This window comes from Diceros bicornis, chromosome X (genome assembly GCF_020826845.1).
Source record: "Diceros bicornis minor isolate mBicDic1 chromosome X, mDicBic1.mat.cur, whole genome shotgun sequence".
Taxonomy (NCBI): domain Eukaryota; kingdom Metazoa; phylum Chordata; class Mammalia; order Perissodactyla; family Rhinocerotidae; genus Diceros; species Diceros bicornis.
This window is the reverse complement of record NC_080781.1, coordinates 18,819,099-18,844,787: the sequence shown is the minus strand read 5'-3', so window position 1 is coordinate 18,844,787 and position 25,689 is coordinate 18,819,099. Positions and strand designations below refer to the sequence as shown.

The window sequence follows — 25,689 nt, the reverse complement described above, 5'->3', positions numbered from 1 at the left end:
ATCATATGGTAGTTCTATCCTTGATTTTTTGAGGACTCTCCACAGTTTTCCATAGTGGCTGCACCAGTTTGCACTCCACCAGCAGTGTATGAGAGTTCCCTTCTCTCCACATCCTCTCCAACACATCTTAAAGATATAAAATGATTATTTATATTTATATACAATATTTCTATATATTTTAATAGCTTTGTTGAGGTATAGTTGACATACAATAAATGCACCTACTTAAAAATGTACAACCACCATAATCAAAATACTGAAGATATCCATCTCCCCCCAAAAGTTTCCTTGTGCTCTTTTGCATTCTCTCCCTCTTGTCCCTCTTGCCCTTCACAGCCCCTTCCTCTCATCCCCAGGCAACCACTAACCATTATAGATTGTATTTTTCGGAATTCTGTATACATGTAATCATACAGAATGTACCCTTTTGGTCTGGCTTATTTCACTCAGCATAAGTATTTTGAGATTCATCCATGCTGTAGTGTGTATCAATAGTTCATTCATTTTATTGCTGAGTAGCATTCCACTGGATGGGCATACCCCAGATTGTTTATGCATTCTTCTGTCGATGGACATTTTGTTATTTCGTGTTTTTGGCTATCACAAATAAAGCTGTTATGAACATTCATGTACGAGTATTTGTATGGACATATGCTTTCACTTCTCTTAGCTAAATATTTAAGAGTGGAATGGCTGAATCATATCATTAGTGTGTGTTTAATTTTTTAAGAAACTGTCAAACTCTTTTCCAAAGCGGTTGTCTCATATTATATTCCCATCAGCAGTGTGAGTTCCAGTTCATCCACATCCTCACTAACACATAGTATGATCAGTCTTTTTAATTTTAGCCATTCTTAGTGAGTGTGTAATGATATCTCACTGTGGCTTTAATTTGCATCTCTCTGATAATTAATGATGTTGAGCATCTTTTCATCTGCTTATTTGCCATCTATATATAAAAGTTTAGAATGATAATGTTCTCTTGATGAACTGACCCTGTTACCATTATGAAATAATCATTATTTTCCTTGATAAAATTCTTTCCTCTGAAATATTTGATATTAATATAGCCACTCAAGTTTTATTGGAGTAGCATTAGCATGGTATACTTTTCCATTCTTTTACTTAACCTTTTTGTATCTATATTTACAGTAAGTTTCTTGTGGACTTTTGAATTTTTATCCACTCTAACAATCTCTTTTATTTGGAGCAATTAAAACTTTTAAATTTAAAATAATTATTGATATGGTTAGATTGAAGCCTATGATCTTACTATTTGTTTTCTATTTTTCCAAACTATTCTTTGTTCTCTTTTTCCTTTTTCTATTTTCTTTTGGATTAATTGAATATTTCTTATTCCAATTTATCTCCTTTGTTAGATTATTAGCTTGTAACTCTGTTTTCTTATTTTAGTGATTGCTGTAGGGTTTATAGTATAGATCTTTAACTTATCTGTTTACTTTCAACTGTCTACCACTCACATATAACTGTATACAACTGCACATATAGTAGAAATCTTACCATAGTATACTTATATTTATCCCCTCCAGGTCTGCATGTGTGTTATTATTTTTCAAACAGTTAATTATCTTTTTATTGTGGTAAAATATGCATAACATCAAATTTACTATCTTAACCATTTTTTTAAAATTTTTTGTTTATTGCAGTAACATTGGTTTATGACGTAAAAATTTCAGGTGTACATCATTGTACTTCTATTTCTGCATAGATTACATCATGTTCACCACCAAAATACTAATTACACCAATTTGTAAAGGTACATGCACCCCTGTGTTCATAGCAGCGTTATTCACAATAGCCAAGACTTGGAAGCAACCTAAGTGCCCATCAAGGGACGAATGGATAAAGAAGCTGTGGTATATATACACAATGGAATACTACTCAGCCATAAGAAACGATGAAATCCAGCCATTTGTGACAACATAGATGGACATTGAGGGTATAATGCAAAGTGAAATAAGTCAGAGGGAGAAGGTCAAATACCGTATGATTTCCTTCATCAAGTAGTAGATAATATCTTAACGATTTTTAAGTGTACAATTCAGTGGCATTAAGTACATTCACATTGTTGTGCAATAATCACCACTATCCAACTCCAGAAATTTTTTATCATCCCAAACTGAAACTCTGTACCCACTAAACAATAACTTTCCATTCCCCCACTCCCAAGCTCCTGGCAACCACTATTCTGCTTTCCGTCTCTATGAATTTGACTACTCTAGATTCCTCATATAAGTGGAATCATACAATATTTGTCTTTTTTTGTGTCTGGCTTATTTCACTTAGCATAATGTCTTTAAGATTCATCCATGTTGTAACATGAATCAGAATTTGGTTCCTCTTTAAGGTTGAATAATACTCCATTATATGGATATACCATATGTTGTCCATCCACTCACCTGACAATGGACATTTGGGTTGTTCCTAACTTTTGGCTATTGTGAATAATGCTGCTATGATCATTGGTGTACAAATATCTGAGTTTCTACTTTAAATTCTTTTGGGTATATACCTAGAAGTGGAGTTGCTGGATTATATGGAAATTCTATGAAAAATAGTTAATTTACTTTTTAAAATATTTAAATAAAAATTTAAATTGTGATTTAAATTTTAAAATCGTCTATATTTACCCAGGTAATTACCATTTCTGGAGCTCTGCACCCCTTTGTGAAGGTTCATATTTCCAAATGTATCTTTACAAATGTTAGCTATTTGTTCTCAAAGTTAAACTCCAGAATAAAATTGTCAATTTCCAGAAAAAAAATCATTTAAGATTAAGAATTGAATTCCAGGTAATCTAAAACATAATTTGGAGAGAACAATGAGAAAATATTTGGTCTTTCCTTCTGGTAATATGTCACAATTTTCCATTTATTTGGGTCCTCTTTCCAGTGTACCAATAAAATTTTGCAGTTTTATTTATTCAACGTCTACACATCTTTTCTTGTGTTTATTCCTTCTGCTTTTAAAGGCATTATATTTCTATTGAATGGATCTTTTTAAAATTATGTTTTATTTCTCTTTATTATGAATGCACAGAGTACTATTGACTTCTGAGTATTTATCATATACTGTTACCATGATTAAGCTTTCATTAAGGCTAGCGATTGTTATTTTTAGCTGAATTCCTTGGATTTCTAGGAGTATAATCAAGTCATCTCAAAATAATAATTTTGTGTATTATTTTCTTTTACTCCTATTTCTTTTACATGACTTACTACATTAATAAAAGTTTCCAAAATGCTACTATATAAAAACAATCAATGTAGATGTTTGTTGTTATTGTTCCTGAGTTTACAGTGACTTCCTCTAGAGATCTGCTATTGACAATAATGATGACAGGTTTATGATAAGGACTATTAATTATATATATATTAATGGGAAAGCTTTCCATTCCTTTTAAGAAATATCTTTAAATGTTCAATTTCAGCAAATGCCTTACTGCAGTTATTATATTATCGACATAATTATATTAAGGCATGTCCTTATATTTCTGCATTCCTAAGATAAGCCTTGCTTTACTATAGTAGGTTATTCTTGTATTGTATTGTTATTAGTCTCTATGTTAGTATCTTCTTTAAGGTGTTAGTTAATGTGCAGTATTGGTTTTGGGTATTCTCTGCAAAGAGGCAGAGAACCTTGTGCTACTGCATAACTAGTCTTGAGGGGAGAAAATCCATAAGAAAAAATGGGTGGTGGCCTTATTAAACATCAAAGGACAATTTTTTTGCAGCATTTTTCTCACCATAGGCCTAAGAGGTTGCATTCCCTAAAATTACAGTGATTAGCATAACTATGGCTGGCAAATAGAAAGACCAGCTAAAAAATGGGAAACTTAGGTAAAATTATTGAAAATAGGTTTCTGCCTATCCCCTTGCTGCTCCTGCAGCCAAAGAGAGAGAGAGAGAGAGAGCATTAAATCCATTTTTAGGACAGAAACAGACTCCTCTCTGCAATACCCACATAGACCTGTCCATACAATCTGGGTGGAGTGGGAAGCAGTGGCAAGAAAGTGTTTTAAACTTTAGAATATACATTTTAAAACTACTATCTCAAAACCAAGGTTTATAAAAACAACATTATTGAGAAATTTCTCTAAAAGTGGAAAAGTAAACGATCCCATCTGTTAATTCGCCACCACCTTCTATGCTTTCCTATTACTCTGTGGCAATTTATTGGAAACAGGAATTGCTTTTTTGGTTGTTTTGTTTTGTTTTTGTCTTCATATCCCCAAAGCTGAGGACACATTAAGCGTTCTATAAATACCCAAATAAATTAAGAGAAAAATTGGGCCACAATACATGGGTACTAAAGATCAACAAAATAGAGCTTAAAACAATATGACAACAAGTGAAACAATTGGAGAACCATTTTTTTGTCCTATCAAATGAAATAAAATGGTGGAATAAAAACATAATTTTACTTGCTGTACCTTTACTTTAACCATGTATTAATATATTAACAGATTTAGCCAGTACTTGTGTCCATTTTCTTATACTGATAATTCAGGAATGTTTATTTTATAATCCAAATGCAGTCCCTTTGGCAATTGAAGTTGCAGGGATAACACCTCTTTTGTTGACATCAACCATGGGAACTTCAGTGGCACGATCTCATTATCTGATTACAGCTATGACTTTGAAGTAATCTCTCAGAATGAGCACTTTTGGAAGAGTTGATGCTCACAGGCCAAGTCCAGGGTTGTAGAGGAGGATTTGCAAAGGTATTCATTAACCGTGTTCTCTTTTGGCTTTCTCCTGCTTTATTCCATTAGTGCTTCATTTAGTTTCTCATCAGGGAAGAAACTACGGTAGGATTGATTTTAGTCCTGCACACAAAGAGCACGCATCCAATATTGCTTTGCCAGGTGGTCACTGGGAGCGCATCAGTGGACTGCACTGCACACTGTTCCACAGGGATCCCTGGCACCGTGAGGAGTTGAATTCTATAAAATCCTCTTAAAAAAGAATTCCAGAATGATCTTGTGAAAATCATTATGTTTCACTCACATCTTTGAAAAAGTGACTTGTGTGTCCTTGGTAAGTAGCAATTTTTATTTTTAGAAAGTAAGTTGCAAACAATTATCCTAGGATCCATAGTTTTTCACTCTGACTCTCAAACACTAGTCCATGGAATATCTCCATTAAAATCACTTAGAAAGCTATTTACAACATCATATTTCTCAGCTGGGACCTTGGAATAAACATATATTTTTATTTTTTATTATGATAAAAATCCAAACAAGATAAAATTCACCATTTTAACCATTTTAAACTGTACAATTGAGTGGGTTTTTTTGGATATTCACAATGTTGGCAACCATCACCACTATCTAATTCCAGAATATTCCCATCACCTCTAAAAGAAATTTTATATCTCCAAATTCTCCCCTCCCCTCATGCCCTAGCAATTACTATTCCACTGTCTGTCTGTATAGATTTGCCTTTTCTGGACTTTACCATAAATGGAATTATACAATATTTGTTCTTTTGTGTCTGGATTCTTTCACTTAGCATAAAGTCTCCAAGGTTCATCCATGATGTAGCATGTGTCAGTATTTCATTCCTTTTGATGGCTGAATAATATCCATTGTATGGCTAACACTATATTTTGTTCATTCATTCATCAGTTGTTTTCATTTGGGTCGTTTCCACTTTTGGCCTATAGTAAGTAATGTGTGCAAGTTTTATTTGTGGACATGTTTTCAGTTCTCTTGGGTATATACCTAAGAGCAGAATTGCTAAATCATATGGTAACCTTATGCTTAACGTTTTGAGGAACTTCCAAACTGTTTTTGACAGTGGCTACACCATTTTACATTCTCGGTAAAATTTTACAGGGCGTCGGCATGCTACAGGAAAGATGGCTGAAAGTGTTCTTCATTCCCCAGCAAGGGGGAAGCCTGATGGTCAGAAGGAACAGGGGAACCGCAGTACATGGCACAGAGCAGGTAAGAAAACCAAAGGGTCACCAGGACACCACTGCATCTAAAGGAAAATGGCCCGAAGTACCTTTGGTTCTCCAACAAGGAGGAAGGCAGGTGGCCTGAGGATGCCAGAACCATAGCTGGGCAGCTCACTGGGCAGGTGATGTTTGGAGGGTCCCCCCGGGGCATCACAGGAGGAAATGATGTAAACAAAAGGAGCCTCAGTTCCCCACCATGCAGGCAGTCTTGTGTCCCTAAGGATCTCAGGAATCCCAGGGGCAGCCAGGCTAGGGACCAGATGGGGCCTCCAGGGCATCAGCGCTATGCAGGGAAAGTGACCTAAAGTGCTCTCAGTTCTGCAGCAAAGGAGAAGGCCAGAAGATCAACCAGAACCATAGCATGTCCACAGGCTGGTACAAAAGTTTCCCCCAAAGGCACCAGTGTGCAGATATGACTATGGGAAAAATGAACTACAGTTTTCTATCTCATGGATAGGCTTGTGACCCAAAATATCCCAGAAAACTCAGAGGGCAGGCAGGCCAGTGGCCAGATGGGCACTCAGGGCATCTGTGCGCTGCAGGGAAGGTAGCCAAAAGTGATCTCAGTTCACCAGTGAGAGTGAAGACTGATGGCTGGAAGGACAACTGGAAACGGCACATAGGAGGGCTGGTGGTCACAAGGTTCTCCAGGGGGACCAAGGCGAGGTAAGACTCTAGGTGAGAGGGACCACAGTTTCCCAGCATGTAGGCAGGCTTGTGGCCCAAGGAATCCCAGGAGAAGGGCAGGCTCGTAACCAGATGGCTCCCCAGCTCCCAAGCATCAGCTTGCTGCAGGGTAGGTGGCCAAAAGTTCACTCATTTCTCCAGCAAGGGATAAGACAGGTAAATGTTAAAACTAAAGGAACCCTAGCATGGTTGCAGGCAATGGTTCTCTGGAGGCACCAGTGGGCGAACAGGATGGTCACCGATAGGAGTCAGGTTTTCCCAGCATGAGGGGAAGCTTGTGGGCACAGATATCTCCTAACCATCAGGTGGTGGGTAGGCTGATGATTGGATGTCCCTTCCCGCTCCACACTCACAGGAAATCAATACGCTGCAGGGAAGGTGAAGGTGCTCTTGGCTCCCCAGCAAGGCGGAAGGCTTACGGCCCAAAGAATGTATACTGGAACCCTAGCCTTAGGGGCTAGCACAAGGAAAGTTACACAAGGCACCGGTCTCGAGGAACTATGGTGGCCGAGAGGAGCCATATTATCCCAGAACACTAGCAGGCATGTGGCCTAAAGTATCCCCACAACCTCACTATATAGGTAGTTTGGTGACTAATAGGCCCACAGGGCTTCAGTGTGCTGTGAGGAAAGTAGACGAAAGCTTTTCTATTTCCCTGTCAAGGGGGAAGCTGATGGCTTCAAGGACCACAGGAATCCTACCATGTGTGTATGCTGGTGCCCAGTAGATACTACCAGTGCACCACCTCAAGGAAACCACAGTGAGCGAAAGCAGCCATAGTTTCCCAGCACGAAAGCAGGCTTGGGGTACGAAGGATTCCAGGAATGCCAGGTGGGCAGGCTAGTGACCACATTGGCCGCTTGGGTATCAGCGATCTATAGGGGAGGTGGCCTAAAGCACTCTCCTTTCTGCAGCTAAGGGGAATGGGATGGCTAGAAAAACAACCGGTAGGATAACACTTCTTCAGGTTGGTGCCTAGAAGGTTCTCCAAGGGGACCAAGGTGAGGATAGGATGGTGGACAAAAGGAGGCACACTTCTCTAGCACAAGGGCAGGCTTGTGACTCAAAAGATACCCAAAAGCTCAGGGAGGGCAAATTACTAACCAGAGTGGCATATGGGCATCATTGCACTGCAAGGAAGGTAGCCCAAAGTGATCTGGATTCTCCAGCAATAGGGAAGGTTGATGGCCTGAAGGACATTAGGAACCGTAGCACATGGGCAGGCTAGTGCCCAGACTGTTGCCCCAGGGCACCATCGTAAGGAAATGATGTAACCAAAGGGAGCCACAGTTCCCCAGCAAACAGGCAAGCTTGTAGCCCAAAAGATCTCAGAAATCCCCGAGTGTGGACTAGTGACCAGATGGGCCCTCAGAGAATCAGTGTGGTGTAGGGAAGGTAGCTGAAAGTTCACCCCTTTCCTCAGCAGAGGGAAGGAAGGTGACCTTTAGGACCACGGGAACTCTAGCATGAGGACAGGATGGTACCCGGCTGGTTATTTGGAAGTATCAGTGAAAGGATACTATGGTAGCCTACAGCAAACATAGTTCCACAGCACGCAGGCAAACTTGTGGCCAAATGGAGCCCCTCAATCTCACCAGGTGGATAGGCTAATGACCATATAGCCCCTTCCGAGAATCACCGCACTGCAGGGAAGGTGACTGAAAGTGCTCTCCGTTCCCCCAGCAAAATGGAAGGCTGAAGTATACTGGCCTAAAGCATACTGGAACCTTAGCACTAGGGCGAGCTGATGCCAGGAAAATTATGCGAGGTACCATCATCAAGGTATTATGGTGGGCGAAAAGTGCCATATTTCCCCAGAACACCAGCAGGCTTATAGCCTAAAGTATCCCCAGAACCCTATCATATGGTTAGGCACTGGAGGGAAGGTGGATGAAAAATTTTCCATTTCCCTAGCAAGGGGGAAGCTGGAGGTCTAAAGGACCACTGGAACTCCAGCGCGTGTGCCTGGAAGGTACCACCTGTGCACCACCTTGAGGAAACTATGGTGAGTGAAAGGATCCATAGTTTCCCAGCACAAAAGCAGATTTGTGGACCAAAGAATCCCAGAAAAGTGGAGAGGGTAGTGACTAGATAGGCCCCCGGTGCAAGAGTGCTCTCCAAGGGAAGGGGCTTAAAGTGCTCTCCATTCCACAGCAAAGGGAAAGCCCATGGCAAGAAGAACAATCACAACCATAGCACGTGTTCAGGATAGTGCTGGGACCGGTTCTCCAGGTGCACTAGGGTGATAATACTGTGAGCAAAAGGAGCCACATTTCCCCAGCATGTGGGCAGGCTTGTGGCCCAAAGGATCCCAGGGGAAGGGCAAGCTAGTGACTGATGATTCGTGAGGCCAATGTCATGGAAGGAAGGTGGCCTAAAGTTCACTCAGTTATTCACAAATCAGAAGGCTAGTGGCCTGAAGGAATCTGGAACCCAACTACAGCAGGCTGGTGCCCAGAAGGCACCTGGAAGGACCCTCGGGGTGCCAGTGTGAGGCACTGACAGTGGCTAGAGGGGACCAAGATTTCCCAGGCTATCATCAGGCTGATGTAGGCAAAGACCCCCAAGTTTCCTTTGCGAGAATGCAGGTAGAGTCCCACATGAGACTCTATAGCCAGCACTGAGGCAGGATGGTAGCCAGAAGACATCCTGGACCTTGAAAGAATAGATGGCATGTGGGCAAAAGATTCCATGGGTCCACATTGCAAGGGTCATATTGTGGCTGAAAGGCCTCTGGTTTCCCTAGCTTGAAAGCCATCTGATGGTCTAGAGGAGCCCATAACCTAGCCAGCAGACAAGTGACCTGAAGGGCTTCCAGGGCTCAGCCACATGGAAGGGAAGATGACCAAAAGTGCCCTCGGTTCCCTAGCAAGCAGGAAAGCGTGGCTGGAAGGAACACTGGATAGATTCTTTAAGTACACATGCTATGTTCAATTCAAAAAATAGTTATTTAGCTGTCTGAATAGGATGTTTCCTTCCCTCCTGGTACCTGTATTATAAAACTTGATACAAAATATGATTTTTTTAAGAATAAAAGCCACAGCAATTGCTAACGAATGCTCCAGAGCAGTGTTTATCATACTTTAATGTGCAGATGAATCACCTGGAGAGGTTGTTAGACGTTCTGATTTAGCAGGTCTGAGATGGGAACTCAGATTCAACAGATCTAATAAACTCCCAGGTGATGCCAATGCTGATTGACCACTTTTGAATAGCAGAGATCTAGAGCTACAGATCCACCAGCCACATGTGGCTAGTTCATGTAATTAAATTTTAATAAATTTTAAAATTCATTTCCTCAGTCTCACTAGGTATAATTGAAAAGCTCAATAGCCACATGTGGCTAGTGGCTACCATACCGGACAACAAAGATGTAGAATGTTTCCATCTATCTTTGCAGATAGTTCTCCAAGGAATAAATGACCACATATTGTTGGGCAATTCAAAGAAGTCTTTGTGAATTTTGTCTGGACCTGGAAATATAAGTAGGATTGTGATCGAAGAAACATTCAATGTGAAAATAAATACAAGATGGCAGCTTTGTGCATTGGAAATAAATGGGGCTCTGGATTGAAAGACGCCTGACATTGAAACCTGCCTCTGTCATTTGTAAGCTTTGTGATTCTGGAGGAGTTACTTAAACTTTCCCAGCCTTGGTTTATTCAGTGTAAAAATGTCTATGTCACAAAGTATGCATGAGATATATGTGTAAAAACATTTGGAGTGTCAGTCCCATCAGGTTCCCTGCTCTGAGCCCTCCTTTTCCTTCTCACAGCTTGCTTGATCCCTCCTGTGGTCTCCTCCCTGCCTTTGATTTCCAAATTCAGAGTTATGAGTCACCTAAGCAATTCTGGCCCCACATAGCCTTTATTTGGAACTATTTACTAATCTTCCCATTGTAGGGTGATGAAATCCTGGAATTGATATGGAGGACCTTGAATGCCAAGGCTAAGAGGTCAGTCTCCATTTGATAGGCAATAAGGAAAAAAGAATGCTTTTTAACATGTTACTATAAAGAGTGAGATATGCTTTGGGAAGATTAGCAACAGCATTTAGCATAAACAAGTTGTGAGTAATATAACTCAATAGGAGGAAGGAGATGAGAATATAGAGGTTGCTGGGGAGAGATCAGTGAAGAGCTTTGCCTGTCTTGTTAAGAAGTTTGTACTTGATCCCACTGGCCATGGAAAAGAGCTGAGGAGCTCTAATCAAGGACATGCTCATAGCCAGGCCATCTGGTTGAAGTGGGGGGAGATGTTTGAAGAACTATCTGTGAAGAAGTGAAAAGGAAGTGAAAGCAGTGGGGAAAGAGAAGTCTCTAGGGAGAAGTGACTTCAGGTTCTAAAGATTTTGAAAATGGAGCCCTTCTGAGTGATACCAAGAGTTGTGTGCCTGTCCAGAAACTAAAGAGGAATAAAAGTCATTTAAATATTAGCCTAGACACACCCTTATTGAGAAGGTGGGTGAAATGGGCTCATTTCATTTCAAAAGTGGTCAAAGAAGGACTCTCTCCATGGAAATTTCTTATGTGAAACTTAAGGTGCCGGAATTTCCAGCACTATAATTTAAAGCACCGGATTTTTCTGAGATAAGATGTGACCCAACATTTGTCTATCTCCGTGCTTCCTAAGCATTATTGTGATGAAAATCTTTCCTAGAATTAGTTTTCTTAGTCAGAGAAAGCCACATTCCTTCACATTTGGGTGGGGGGAGGTACTCAATGAATGATACTGGGGCATAATAGCATAAACGAGTTGACCTCTAAATATTTTTGGATGGGTTATCTGCCACTGGGGGTAATGACAGCAGATATTTAATTCCTGTTAATTATTTTCCTTTCTGAGCTGTTTGGTTCCCTCCAATGTCACCCTCACGTTGCATAAAATTTTAAACAGTCTGCAATGTACTTCCAAGCCAAGTAAAAATGATTTGGGGATCCGTCTCTAGTTGGAATTATCTACCTCACCTCTCACCCACTGTTGAAAGGTGACAGGGCATATCTTTCTGGCCATCCTAGTCTTTTTTTGTATGATCTTTCTCTTCTCCCTTATTTCTGGGCAGAATCATCTGTAAAACACTGTACCACTCAAAACAATGGGAAGATATACGGCAGTCCTCACTGTTAGGGTTTTTTTTTGGTAATGTACAAACAAATGACTAATATTTTAGGGATTATTTATTGACTCAGCTTTAAAATAACAGCTACATTATTTTTCTATCTCAATTTCTAATATTTGGGGCCTATTCCAGTTTTATATCCAGGACTATTGTTTGGAATTAGGCAGAAAAATGGAGGCATTAGAATTTGGACACCAAATGTTGATTTGAAACTACTGGTTTATATAAATTTTTAAATGGCTAAGGAAATTTTCAACGCTTTACCTTTCAGCTTTTGTACTTGCAAAGTTTATTTCCAGCCTCTCTCAAACGCTTGACTATTTATCACTTTCTCTGAATTATTAACGCCAGGCATACACTTTCACAAATATGGTTGTATTTTCTTCCTACATGGTGCTGAGGTTCCCAGTTCACTTGTGTTCAGCTGCAAAAGAAAAAAAATTAAAGCTACTTTTCTTCCCTGAGTTTCCCACACGAAAGTCACTGCTCTGTGGAGATTACCATCTGTAAGCTAATTCTGAAGTTGTTAATGGCAAGAATCAGAGCAATTGGCATGTGTTTTAAAACACACGGTTTAAGGTTTAAGACAATCTCTCCCACTCATTTGTGAGAGTTGTATGACATAGCAGTGTGTTCTCTCTAGGGGGTTCCAGCAAAGTATTTTACTTCAATTGCTTTAACTGGCTTTTGGAGCATTTTTAGAGAGTGTAGATTAACTTCCAAACACAAAGCAAATCTGTGCTACTTGATTTGTCGTAAAACCGTAACACGTTTTCCATTGATTTCCAGCCTAGCCACAAACATTCTTCAGACTTCCCCTCATTCCTGAGCTTGAAAAAACTCGAATGGAAAAGAAGCTGTGATGCCTCTCTCTTCAACAAACTGAGGCCAAGTGCCCATGGGAGGAATGGCGAGTAAAAGACTTCATATTTCTAGAATAATAGGATTCTAGAAAAGGGACAAATGTTCTCAATCTTGTACAAACTTCCCAAGAACAGGCAAATATTTTCCATAACCTGCAAAATATCCTGAAACAATCTAACCCTTAACAGTATCTTGAGGCCAGCATGACAAATAGCTGTGAAAAGCCAAGAACTAAAATATTGTCAAATACCAGAGGTTTTAATTTCTTTAATTAAAACTTTACCTGTCTGTAAGCTAAATTCCTTAGGATTTGTTCTAATTTTTGTTTCAAGCCCTGGAGAATCTGTGCTAGTTTGTTTAGCTCTTCTGCAGAGGGAAAACATCTTGCAAACATTGGGTAAGTTAGGAATAGCACTGAAAACAAATCAGGTTATTTATTTTATTTTCTCAATCTTTCTTTCCTCTTTAAGCAGGTTGCACATATCTTAACTAGGAGTGCTCCCATGATGACATAATCAAGATTTTACATGTCAAGATTTCAAGGAACAGAACAGGCAAACATTTAAGGCTAAAAATGTCACACAGAAAGAATATGGTACATTCCAACAGAGCTTTGTCATCGTTGAACCCTAGATTTGACAATCATTAATTTGCTATTAATAAGTCTTACTATTAGGGGGACTCGCTTCACCAGCTGCAGGAAGAGTTTGTTCCTTAGACAACCATTGCTCTAAGCAGTCTGTCAAAATGACTCCGACATTCAAGGTAAGAAAGAGATGTAATTAAATATTTTCAATAGACCGGCTAAGCACTATCTGCTGCCACTGATAGATACAATTTGGGAGTTGCTGCAGTTTCTTTACCCTCTCCCTTAATACATTTTTTAAAATGATCTTTAATGCTTTAAATGCCTATCAACCCGTAGTAGAATTGGTGTTACTTGGTAATGTTAAGCCATTTCTCAGTTAGATGAATAAATACCAGAGGTGTTAATTTCATAAAGAAAATCCACCTCAATAAACCTGTTCTGCTGACATGAACAGTGTGTGACATGTATCCATTGGTATATATTATTGCCTTACATTTCGGGTTGACATACAATGAAAATGGCAAAGATTAGATTATCTGTCAAAGTAAGTAATTATAGATTGTTTCCCCCTGATTTTTTGCCCGGGCATTGAAAATTAACTAGAAATAGAAACTTCAGTTCAGATTTGGGGGGGTGGGGGAGGCGTGGAGAAAGGACACTGTGTTTCAGGCAGGGAACTCGCCCAGCATTAGTTGGACCAGCGCTCTGGCCCTGGCTCTGTGTTTGAATTTGCTACCTGCTGTGACCTACAGAGCTCACCTGTATGCAAATGCCATCTCTCCTCACTTGCTCCCTGTTTCTCGCTCACCCATCACACACCTTAGTTTCCTTCAGTCATAGATCCTTGACCTTCCTACCTCAGGGAGGACAGAATAAATTCCAGGACTGTGTGTCTTACTGTAAATGTGTGGGAAAGGCTGGACTGAGCACAGGTAAAGATCACCTTGCAGTCTGCCCTGCTTAATCTCTGCCTTTCTGTGAACAGTAATAGTAAATGTATCAGCCCTTAGCCTTGGGGTAGCTCTAAATAACAGGTTCATGGAGAAACCCAATGGGAAAACAGTGCTCTCTCCATAAAGGGTTTTTCAGGCCTTGTGCTGCTAAAATCAGCTATTTTGCCTTGAGAAAAATGGCCTTTTCGGTTATGTACAAAAGTTGTTCTACCATGAATGGAAAAGTGTTTTAAAATGCCAGCAGTGCCCCCATATAAAGGATTCTCCATTTGCTCAATTCTGCTGATTATCCTGTTGAGTTTCTGAGCCCCTGTGCTTCTAAAACATATTCTGAGATTGCTGCTGAAATGCAACATTTGTCGCTGAGAGGTATCAGTGGTGTGGTGAAGACTTAGTCCAATGTGCAGTACAAGGAAAACATTGGCTTCTGAAACTAGAATATATTGAGTAGTTACAGTGGTGTGCATTTCGGGGGGACCAAAAAAGTTAAAAACATGTATCAAACTGCACAAGTGTCTTCCAGTCTGGTTGGGAAGGCAAAATATATACAAATGGAAAACCAGCAAAGATTTGCAACGCAACAAATAGAATAACATGTAATAACTATTGTCAACTAGTGCCACTAACAACAAATTTCAGTGGTTTACGATAAGAATTGATTTCTCTGTGGTTCAGCTGTAGTTTGCCTGATGTAGGCTGAGCTCAGCTGGGCTTGGCTCCAGGCCATGGGTTTGATTCAGACCTGGTTCACTTGTCTGTCCTGTTTGTACCAGAGGGCTACCTGCGCATGTTCTTCTTAAAGTGACAGAAGTCAAAAGCTCGCAGAGAAGAGAGCAAAACAAGCAGTGCCTCTGAAGCCATAGTCTGGAAGTAGCACACAGTCAGAGGTGCCAACATAACATTGGCTAAAGCAAATCATGTGGTCAAGTCCAACATCAAGGGGGCATGGAAGTATACTCCTCCTGTAAGGCAGGGAGGGGAGGGAGTGAATGATTACTGAAGAAATACTCTAATATACAACAACTATATTGATTTTTCAGTGCAGAAATAACATGGAATACTAGAGGAATCTGCATGGTAGGTGGGTTAAAGCAGGAATTTTGAGAAATCTAGGAACTGCAAATGCATTCTTGGCAGTTATGGTTATAATCTGTGAGTCAGAGCCTATCTATAAACTGTCTATAAAATTTTTCATGGCTTGTTTAGTCAGCAAGAAGATAAGTTACAGTTTTCTCATCTTCAATGAAAAGGAAGAAAATGCAGTAAATTCTCTAAACCAGAACATATTAGAAAAGAAAACCTGTTCTTCCATCATAAAATTAGTGTGTAGGCATTTTTTCAATGTTATTTTTATGGGGAAGTTTGCTGATATTTTAAGCTGTTTGTGAACAACTACTTTAGTAGACCTTGCTAATTGTTCTAACCAGCCTCCAAGTTGCACTCCCCCTGGATTAAAATTTGTATTGTGGTCACCACCACTCTGGCCCTCTAAATCAGTCTCTTCTGAAATTTATTTTCACTTGATACAGTCTGAATAACATGTCCATGGATGGTTATGTACGGAAATATTTCTCTGATATTGTCACATATCTAGCTTGTCTCTATTTGCCCCTTTAAGGGATGCATGCTTTATAAGTCCCCAGTATGTAGTGTAGAGTGAATATGTGTCTAAGAAGGACGTGGAGAAAAGCTTTCACTCTTCCCTCTAAATAGCTGTAATATGATTAATTCATCTGGATGACAATTAAAATTCATTAACAAGAGGAGAAGGCCCAAATATAGAATTGGGACACCAATATGTGTAATTTTACTGTAAAAATTCCAACTGTATCTCTAATTAGCTGCATGAACTTGGGAAAGACACATTCTCTGGGGTACAGCTTTTTTCCCTGTCAAAAAAAAAAGATTGAACAAGATGGACTTTAGAATTTTAGTGCTGATTCTTTCAAGCTCAAGCAGTAGCATTTTAAATTATAGGATCAGGTTAACATCCAATAAATATAGGGAGCACAGAATCCTTGTTGACATAGGGAGAAAAAAAATGAACATAATCAGGATTCCACCACTGAGGACAGAAGAACAATTCACAGAATAAGGGAGTTCAAGAAGCAGAGTCAGACATACAGGACTAAAGTTTCAAGATGAGCCACTTGGCTTATGCTGGCAGCTGGCCTGTGCATCGGTGATTTGATGCTGGATCTCTAGGTTGCTCCTAGAAGAGCATTAGCTTCAGCAGCATGGGCAACAAGATGTTCAATAATAGGGCTTTGCAGATGATAAAGTTATTCACATCACAAATTGGTAGTTCATAGATGATGCTTTAAGTCCCTGGCTATACATATCATAGACGATGTTGCTTTTTATCTATTAAAAAAGCTTTTCTGGAGGGATGCACTTATATGGTAACTGACAAACAATAATGTACAACAAAAATTTCACAATAAAAGAAAACTTAACAACAATAAAAAAAGCTTTTCTTCCTCATTGTAAGATGTGGCTACATTCTATCTTTGAGTCTCCACAGAGTTATGATTTCTTAAAGAAAGAAGACAGTTCCACTGAATTCTTAAAGTGAGTTGGAAAATATTTCCCACTGGGAGTTCCTTACTTTGATTTTCAATATAAACCACCTGCATTTGGGTTCCTTTAATAATTATAATGATTCCATTTTTGAAAAGAAAGTAGTATAAGAATATTCTGAAATTCAATATACCACTATTTTTCTGCAGGAGAATCCAGGTTATATGATACATGAAATGGTATGGATTTTGCAAACTGTGTGATGTTAATGAGTCACTATTAATTTTGATATTGGAGAAATATGGGGATTGTGTTCAAGGTCGTTTGTAGGACTTTTATCCAGAGATGTAATGAAGCAGTGCTCCAAATTCTAGGACTCTCTATGCAGTGAAACGAGAAAAGCAATGACCAAAGACTTATGAAACATAGATAGTTAGTAGATTTCTCTGAATAAAATTATCTTTTTTTTCTATTTGAAACATGTCTTTAAGACAACCTGCATGTTAAGGTCAGCAACAATTAATTTACAAACTGTGAATGTTAATTGAAGGCATGGTTTCAAAAGAAACCTTTTAAACATTTGACTCATGCTGGTTAATTAGAAGGGCAAAAATTACTCCATCGTGTAAACATAGGGAGAGTTTCTTCTTCCCAGTAATGTGAATCCATATCTGTTTGGGATATATGAAAAGAGAGGAAGTCATTAGGCAGGTGAAATAGGTAAGGTGACATTGACTTTGAGGTTTTAAATTATTTTCAATATTAGGCTTTATCAAGCTATACCAATGTACCTGGTCCTCATCCAACAGAGAGACAAGAGCCAAAATTATAAAGCTATAAAAAGGGTGGAACTATACACCATGGTTTTGTATTTGTAGGTAAATGCAAACTCAATGGCAAAAATGCGCTAGGATTTCTCCTGCCATAACTTTTGATCTGACTAATCAATGATATAATTTATATAACACCACAATTGGTCAAGTCTTGAAAGTGTCAGTTACTCAGATGAAGCCATTTCTTTATATTTATTGTTGGTTTGACCAAACTTATAATTGAAGAGTTTTTCAGAACTGCCCTTGCTTCCCTTTCAAATAGCCTAAAATGGAAGACATTTATAAACAGCTAAGATCTTGAATAAAGTCTTCAAACCTTCTCCAAATCTTTGTCATGAGGTGGAGGCGACCTAAATAACAAATGGGAAATTATATCAGGTTGAGAAATTTGCAACATGTTAAATTATGGCAGTGTGTGTGCATGCAAAGTGAGATACACTCAACATAAGATTTGTTACACTCAAAGAGAGTCCTCCTAGGAAAACTCATAACACATCATAGTGATTCATTGTGTTCCCTGCTCACCACTGTATCCCAAAGAAGTAAAATCTGTTCAAATTAGCACTGAGGGCAACAGTGACAGGGAGAAGGCTGAGGTCGATCATGGCTATAGTGCAAGGGTAATGGGGTTCAGGGTGTGGTTATAAGTTGACAAATTGTATTCTGTTACAGTAATGCTTTCTTCTTTTCTCCTCTGTACACCTCCATTCTGAGTCATTGGGACACTATGAATGCCTGGTTTCCAAAGGAGGGACACTGCAAAAATCATCTGAATGTCCTAATTTGTTATAACTGTAGATAATGACTAAGAACCAATTTCTGTTCTAGCCTTTGTTTCTTCTTTGTTTTAATTCACAATTATATAGACATAGCCATTGAGTAGAAGTTATAGGGCCCACCCATCTCTATTTTGAATATCTTTCATTCTGATAAGTTGAGCATGAAATCTAAATCTCATGATTTTTGAGTGAGTTATGTTAAAATTTATATACTAACTGTTGAAAGTTTTGACAAAATATTTTGTTACAATACGCATTATTTTACTTATTTAAGAGGATATATTACAGCAACATAAATACACTTAAAAACTAAATTTTTAAAACACACTCATTAAAAAGTCAGCATGTATTTATCACATATATTTTTGTATGTATTTTAAAAGCTTACTTGATACTAGAAAAAAATCCATATATTTTATTCCTTCAATAATATTAAAGCAGAATGTGCTGTGAGGCGGGGAAAAAAAGGGTAAAGCATTTTTTCTTTGTGATTTCCATCCTCTATAATTCTATACGTGATGTTCTATAGGAATTAAAATTAATTTGGTACTGGTAATTGATTTGCTTATTCAAACAAATTCATATAATGAATCAATAGAGATTTTTATTATCCCAAATAGGAAATGATTGTATTGTTACATAAATATAACAAAATGTTTTAAAATTTTTAAGAAAGGACTGAATTTATTAATCATTTAGATAAAGCAGTAGAGTTTCTTGTTTGTTTTTTAGTGTGGAACCAAACTACTTGTTTCCTGTTGAGTTGTGTTATGAAGGTTTCCAGGCTAAATACATTGTAATGTGTTGTGTTCAAGCCATGAGTAAAAGGAGGCTCTAAATGTCTGTACAAGGTCCCTACCCTTCCCATGAGTTAGAGACGGAGGCATCAAGGTAGTCCTTGGGTAATGAAGAGGTTCTACTATATACCTTACACCTCTGGGACTATACTGCATTCATGCATAGTCTCCACACATCTAAATTATTTTTAATGAATCATCTAGGTAAGCAATATGAGAGGGGGCTGTAGAAAAGGAGCATTTCAGTAAATAATTATACTGAAAGCATGTGCTTTGTCAAACATTATTAATGCACCAGAAAAAGTTTCTGAGAACATATGTGAATTCATAAAACCTGTCAGGGGAGATTAGTAGTCTTATATGAGTAACGAAAAAATAGCTGTACAAATATTAATGTGACCAAATGAAACCCAATTTGAGCAGAGCAAGAAACCATAGCAACTCATCTTTTTCACCCTGAAATAACAGAAAAATTGTAACCTGACAATGATCTCAAAACAACATACTCCTGCCCAAGTATTATTTAATTTTATATCATGTATGCTCAGTAGAATTCTTCAATTACAGTCTCTATTTTCTAAATGTTTTTCTTTTGGAATCTTATGGAAAAAGGGAAAGATCTATGGTCTATTTTATTACTTATGATAGAAAAGTGCATGTTTTAGCACTAATACTTTTTCCCCAGGAATACCTAAGGTTCTGTGTAATAAACAATTGGAAAAAGGAAAAAGATATAAGATTTTATGTAAAACACTAGGAAATCAAGATGGCAGGGCATGTCTTTTGGGTTTCTAAATCCACATGGAGAAGCCAATGTAGGTTCTCAAATTGTGTCAGGAAAAGACAGTATAATACACAAAGCCTGTTCCAAATGCTTATTTAGCTCATATAAACACACAAAACTTCCCATTTGCCCTTCTGAAAATCTATGAGAGCAAGCTCATACTGCCTTTGGGCCAGGAAAATGGTCCTGATTCTCAGGGGAAAAAGGTATTGTCCCCTTGTTTGGCAGAGCTTCAAAGAGCACTCCCATTACGCTCTTAGCCTTCCAGTCAGTCTTCTCCCACCACCTCCCCAATTAAAGCAGCTCCAAGTTGTCATATTATGCTTCCTAGTAAGCTTTGGTTTAAATAAAGCATTCTGACCAAAAATATATGAAACTACCGGACCAATTAATGGCTGGCAGCTCATTCCCTTGCTTTCTTTCCCCCGAAATCTTTTCCTTCAAAGGAAGTATTAACAGATATATTTTTGATGAAACATTGTATAAAGACACCCTTTCATTTACCTTATTTAATTTTAATATTGAAGTATAAATATTTTTAGAGGCAAACTGTAATACAAATTAAAAATCTGAAAGATTAGAGATATTTTTACTACTTTAAATATAAGTAGCTCAGACTTACTTATTCCTTTCGAAATGAGTTTGTATGGGTGAGGTGGTGATTTATCTTTTCAGCCTTCATATTTTATTTAAATATTTCAGGATCAAGCATAACATGGCTATGAAAAAAGCAAGTCCTAATTATCTTATACATAGAAATTAAGCTTTAATATACCATATGCTCTATAACTTTTAATAAGATTTATACTTTTAAAATGCTTAAAATGCCTATTCTGTTAAGAAAATGGCATTCTCTCCAGAAAATCTGGAGAGAACAGAAAACACAAATGGTGAGAAAGCATAAAACTTGTTGAGTGCTTATGAGTATGCTTGTGTGTCTAGGGCAGAGGATTTGCATAAGGAAATAGTAAGATAGAAGCATGGAAAGGGAGTTGAGAGACAAATTGTGAAATCACTGACTTTCAAAATTAGAAAAATCTGAAAGAACATTTATTTATATCTTTTCTCTGTTGCACAAGCTCCCTCTCCAGCATCACTAATAAGCAATCATCCAGTGTACTATACCTCCCATGTCAGCAAATGCAGGACTTCAAAGACAACCCATTTCATTGTTTGACAGCTCTAACGACTAAAACTTCTTCCTTGTGTCAGAACTATAACTTCCACCGTTGGTCTTAGTTTTGCCTCTGGAATGCTAAAGAATAGTTTTCCTATGTCAATTCTTTTGAATGTTAAAAATCATTAAAAACAATACTCTGATACACTTCTTGTGTAAATATGGCCGTCAAATTCCATAAGCTGTGACAATTTGCTCTTCACCCAGAAGAGAGCTATATATGGTTAATATTAACGTTAACAAACACATATGTACTTCTTATTATGCGTCAGGCAGTCTAAGTAATTTACATATGCTAATTTATTATTCTTCACAACCTGCCTATGAGTTAAGTACTATTATCATCACCATTTTTTCAAATGGGGAAACTGAGGTAGAAAGAGGTTAAGTAACTTATCTGAGGTTACATAGCCAGCGAGTGGCAGAGCTGGACCTTCAAGATAGCAAACCCTGGTATGAATGACTTCTTCACTAACCCATTTCCAGTATCTTTGCATTTAAAGAGGGAACCAGGAGAGGTAAAGAAAGTAAAATACTAAAACTAGAAAAATCCATCAGTGGATTATCCGAAATCGACCTTAGTCCTCCATTTTTCATTTCCAGGTTACTCAGCAGTTAATCCAATTCTCCCATTTTATATGACTCTTCATAACTTTGTTCTATTTCGACTCATATTTCAGTTTAATTTCTTATATCCAATTTCAGAATAGCAGAGAGTTGGGAGTGCTGCCTTACTATGTTTTAGGCATCTTGTGCATTGGTCTATTTTTTTCAAAATCAATAATTAAATACTTACATTATGCAAAAATCACAGATCTTAGTAGTTTCATTTTAGGAAATAGTAATTTTTCGGAACATAGAATGTGTTCTCTCTCCAGGCATATCTGAGTCAATTTTAATGTTTACATTTGAGTTTTCATACCTGTCTCTACAGTTTCAGCATTTGCTCAAAAGCTTATATCACCATAGATCACCATTTACTAATGTTATAAATCATCAACATATATTGGAGACAGCCTGGGGGTTTGAATGTTCTAAATCCCAGTGTATATATATATATATATATATACTTGGTTAGGTTCCAAAAAGGTAGAAAATCTTCTTCATTGAAGTAAATAACTTGTGTGATTTTAAGTAAGATTCTACTCTCTCAAACCCAAAGCACAGGTACAATGGGTGTACTGCCCGTGTTAGGGCGTATGTATATGCAGTAGGCTCTGTCAGAACCTTGCTCATATCCCTTTGGCATTCATAGTTCCCGCAACCACAACTCTTGGTTTCAGGGATTTCTCCGCTTAGCTCATGCGTAGAGCTAGTTGGAAGGGCCGGGAAGTTGTCATTGGTAAACCCCTTAACCAGTGACAAACTAGAATTGGTGGACAAATACCTTCTTTCCCCCTCGTAGGAGACGATGCTGAGGCATGGATTGAGCCCCCGGTTGCCCACATGGTAACCACTCATTAATACATTCTGTATTGGTTGCTTTCGTTTTTCTTTGTCACCTCTCTACTCCCTGCTGGTGATCACCTCCTAAATGTGTGCTAAAACCTTAGTCTGAGAATCTCAGTTCTGGGGAATCCAGGCAGATCTTCTTCTTACACAAGGAAGCCCCATATAGGCCAAGTTATCTGGAGATGGCCCACTGCCTTTGGAGGCAATGCTGTCTCAGTTATTTTTGCTGGCACTTGGCAACTGTATTTGTGACTATGTAGATTATCTTTATGGACGTGCTGTCGTCTCTCTTGCCATCATCTGTCATTATCACCCAACTGTTTCCTTATTTTCTTTACTTCTATTTTATTTTTTATCGTCTCCTACTGTCTGACTCAAATCACGGGAACACTCTGCTTGGCAGGCCTAGATTCTGGGCATGCAGTAGTAAGTAAGATAGGCATTAATGTTTGTTCTCCTTCTTAATTTTCCTATTATAATCACTCGGCCCCTAAATTGACCCTTTCCTCACCCTTATCTCTGTTAAAATTAAGTTATATCAGTTAAGCCACACAAATATCTCCTAAATAATTCAGGCCCCTGCCCTCACAGACACACTCCCAGTTTTAGACCTCCTCATTCCTTGAAAATCTCAATTCCTGTGCCAGCCCTTCAAATATCTACCTACCCTCACTCTCTCTCTCTCCATTTCAGTTCATCATCTACCCTGTTGCCAGAGTATTTTTCAACATTGTAAATTTAATTGTGTTATATTCTTGTCTTAAAACCCTTCAGGGGATCCATATTACCTTGAGAACTGTCCCTACTCCTTAGCACAGAACACGGCATCCTTCATTATCTGGCTCCCAACCATCTCCACAGACATGTCACTGTCCACACTCAACATGCACTCTGCCATCCAGGCATGGTGAGCCATTTGCAGTTCCCTGAACACATGGTGACCTTTCAAATGGACTTCCAAGTATATCTCAGTCTAAAGTCTGTTCTCTTTCCCCTATACTATGATGCCTTCCATGCAATATTTCCCAAATGCAGCTTTTTAGGCAAAAATTTCCTGGGAGTGAGAATGAGAAGGAAGGGAATATTATTTCAAGTCCTTTATAACATAATTGTAGACACTTCACTTGGGAATTTCCAAGTGCAATAGAAATCTGGGTGAGTAGGTTAAATAGCTACATAAATAAAATGCACACCTTTTAGGTCACATCGGGAGATTGCCTTGAGGTTTAAATGGCTGAAATCATTTCCACGTTCCTCGCAGCTAGTCATCTATAATTAAACAGCAGTGCCAGTCGGCACACCTTTTATCATCTCCAAAGAAAAGGAAAGTCACCTCTATAAATCTCAAAAAATGAGATAGTAAAAGTTTGTTTTTATAATAGTTGATGTACAATAATTTGTGCTGACATCTGATCAAAAAGTAATTTCTACTTAAGCTGAATCCATGTCCCAAGATTCAGAATTTATTCAAGTAGTAAAGAAAACCTGATTCTTTTTCCTTGCTGAAAGCAAAGAAAAATAAATTCTAATAATTTAAATGATTTTTAAACTTAAACAAGTTTGAATTTTGTTTGGTATCAGTATATTCACTGTGTATTATAATGGGTACCAATCAGCTTGTCACAAACACTTGTAGATGCTCCACCCCAGTTCACACCTTTACCTCATGCAATTCTCTCTCTCATTCCCTTGATTGATTGTTGAAGACTAACTCTCCAAATATAATTCCTCTTCTGAAGTGCTATGTGTAATTTCATCAAATTCTCTTTCAATTCCCTCTCTCTATCTCCTATTCCCTTACCATAAGTACCAAAAAATACTCTTTCTCTCTGAAATAACAACAGCTCCTGAGGTATCAAAATCCTAGAAAGAAACAGAGGACAATCCACTCCACATTGCTTGTTCCTTAGTCACTTTTTAGGGACTGACTCTCTATGTAATTAATTATATAGGCCTGGAGTTGGCAAACTTTTTCTATAAAAGGCCAGATAGTAAATATTTGAGGCTTTATAGGCCATACAGTCTCTGTTATAACTACCCAACTCTGCCGTTGTAATACAAAAGCAGGCATGGACAATACATAAAGGACTGAGTGTGGCTTCGTTCCAATAAAACTTTGTTTACAAGAACAGGCAGCAAGCATATTTGGCCCATGGGCCAGAGCTTGCTGATCTCTGATCAGCCCCTTAAATCCTCTCTGAAATCCTCCTAGACCAGTAGCAAAAGGATTATTTGATTTATTTTAATACAATTTTTTTGAGCAAAGCACACAAAAATAGCCCTCTTTCTCTGAGGATCCCCAATCTCAAAATCAAATAAGGTAAATATACTAATACTAGATATGTCTATATCATTTGAAGTGATTAGAAACAAGACAATAAGGAGATTGAAGTATACACCATCAATTGCAGGTCAAAAGGAAAATATGTTTAGAGAGAGGGCAGAGACCAGGAAAAATAATTCTGGCTATTCTCTGTCAAGACGGAATGGGGAGATAGAAGTTCAGTCAGTTTGGAAGAGTGGAATGAGTATGACAGATTTCAAGGCTGGGTACTTCCAGTTACCAATGGCCATCAGAATTAGACCAAGTCATAGCATCTCTTAGACCTCCATTTTTTCATCTATAAAATCCAGATAATATTTGCCCTGATGTCTTTCTCAAGGCTGTTGAAAGATTATGTATGTAAAAATCCTCTTTAAGAAATAATTTTCAGGTACAAATGCTCACTTTAAAAACTCACTTTAAGGGGCCAGCCTGGTGGTGTAGTGGTTAAGTTCCTGTGTTCCTCTCCCGTGTCCTGGGTTCCCTTGTTCAGATCCTGGGCCTGGACCTACGCACCGCTAATCAGGCCACGCTGAGGTGGTGTTCCACAAACAAAAAAATAGAGGAAGATGGGCACAGATGTTAGCTCAGGACCAATCTTCCTCATCAAAAAAAAAAAAAAACTCACTTTAAGTGTGGAGGAATCTATAGATCTGATGATTCTTTTGAAGACTGTTACTTGACTCCAATATGCTATGGAAGCCCCTCGATCATTTTAATTGCCACTCTCTTGAATTTTTCCATTCTTTTACATCTTCCTCCAGGAACAATGACCAGAACTAAAACACATAATACAAACAGACTTTTCATTCAAAATAGCTGGATTTT

At 38.3% G+C, this 25,689-nt stretch overlaps 1 long non-coding RNA gene across 2 annotated transcripts in view; it reads left to right on the top strand.

The window, feature by feature from the left end:
* Positions 1-25,689, top strand: part of LOC131400812 (uncharacterized) — a 69,066-nt gene that overhangs the window by 5,376 nt on the left and 38,001 nt on the right. For both annotated transcript variants that reach the window (XR_009217460.1, XR_009217461.1), the window contains exon 2: positions 5,861-5,971. This is a non-coding gene — a long non-coding RNA (uncharacterized LOC131400812). The remainder of the gene's footprint in view (positions 1-5,860; positions 5,972-25,689) is intronic.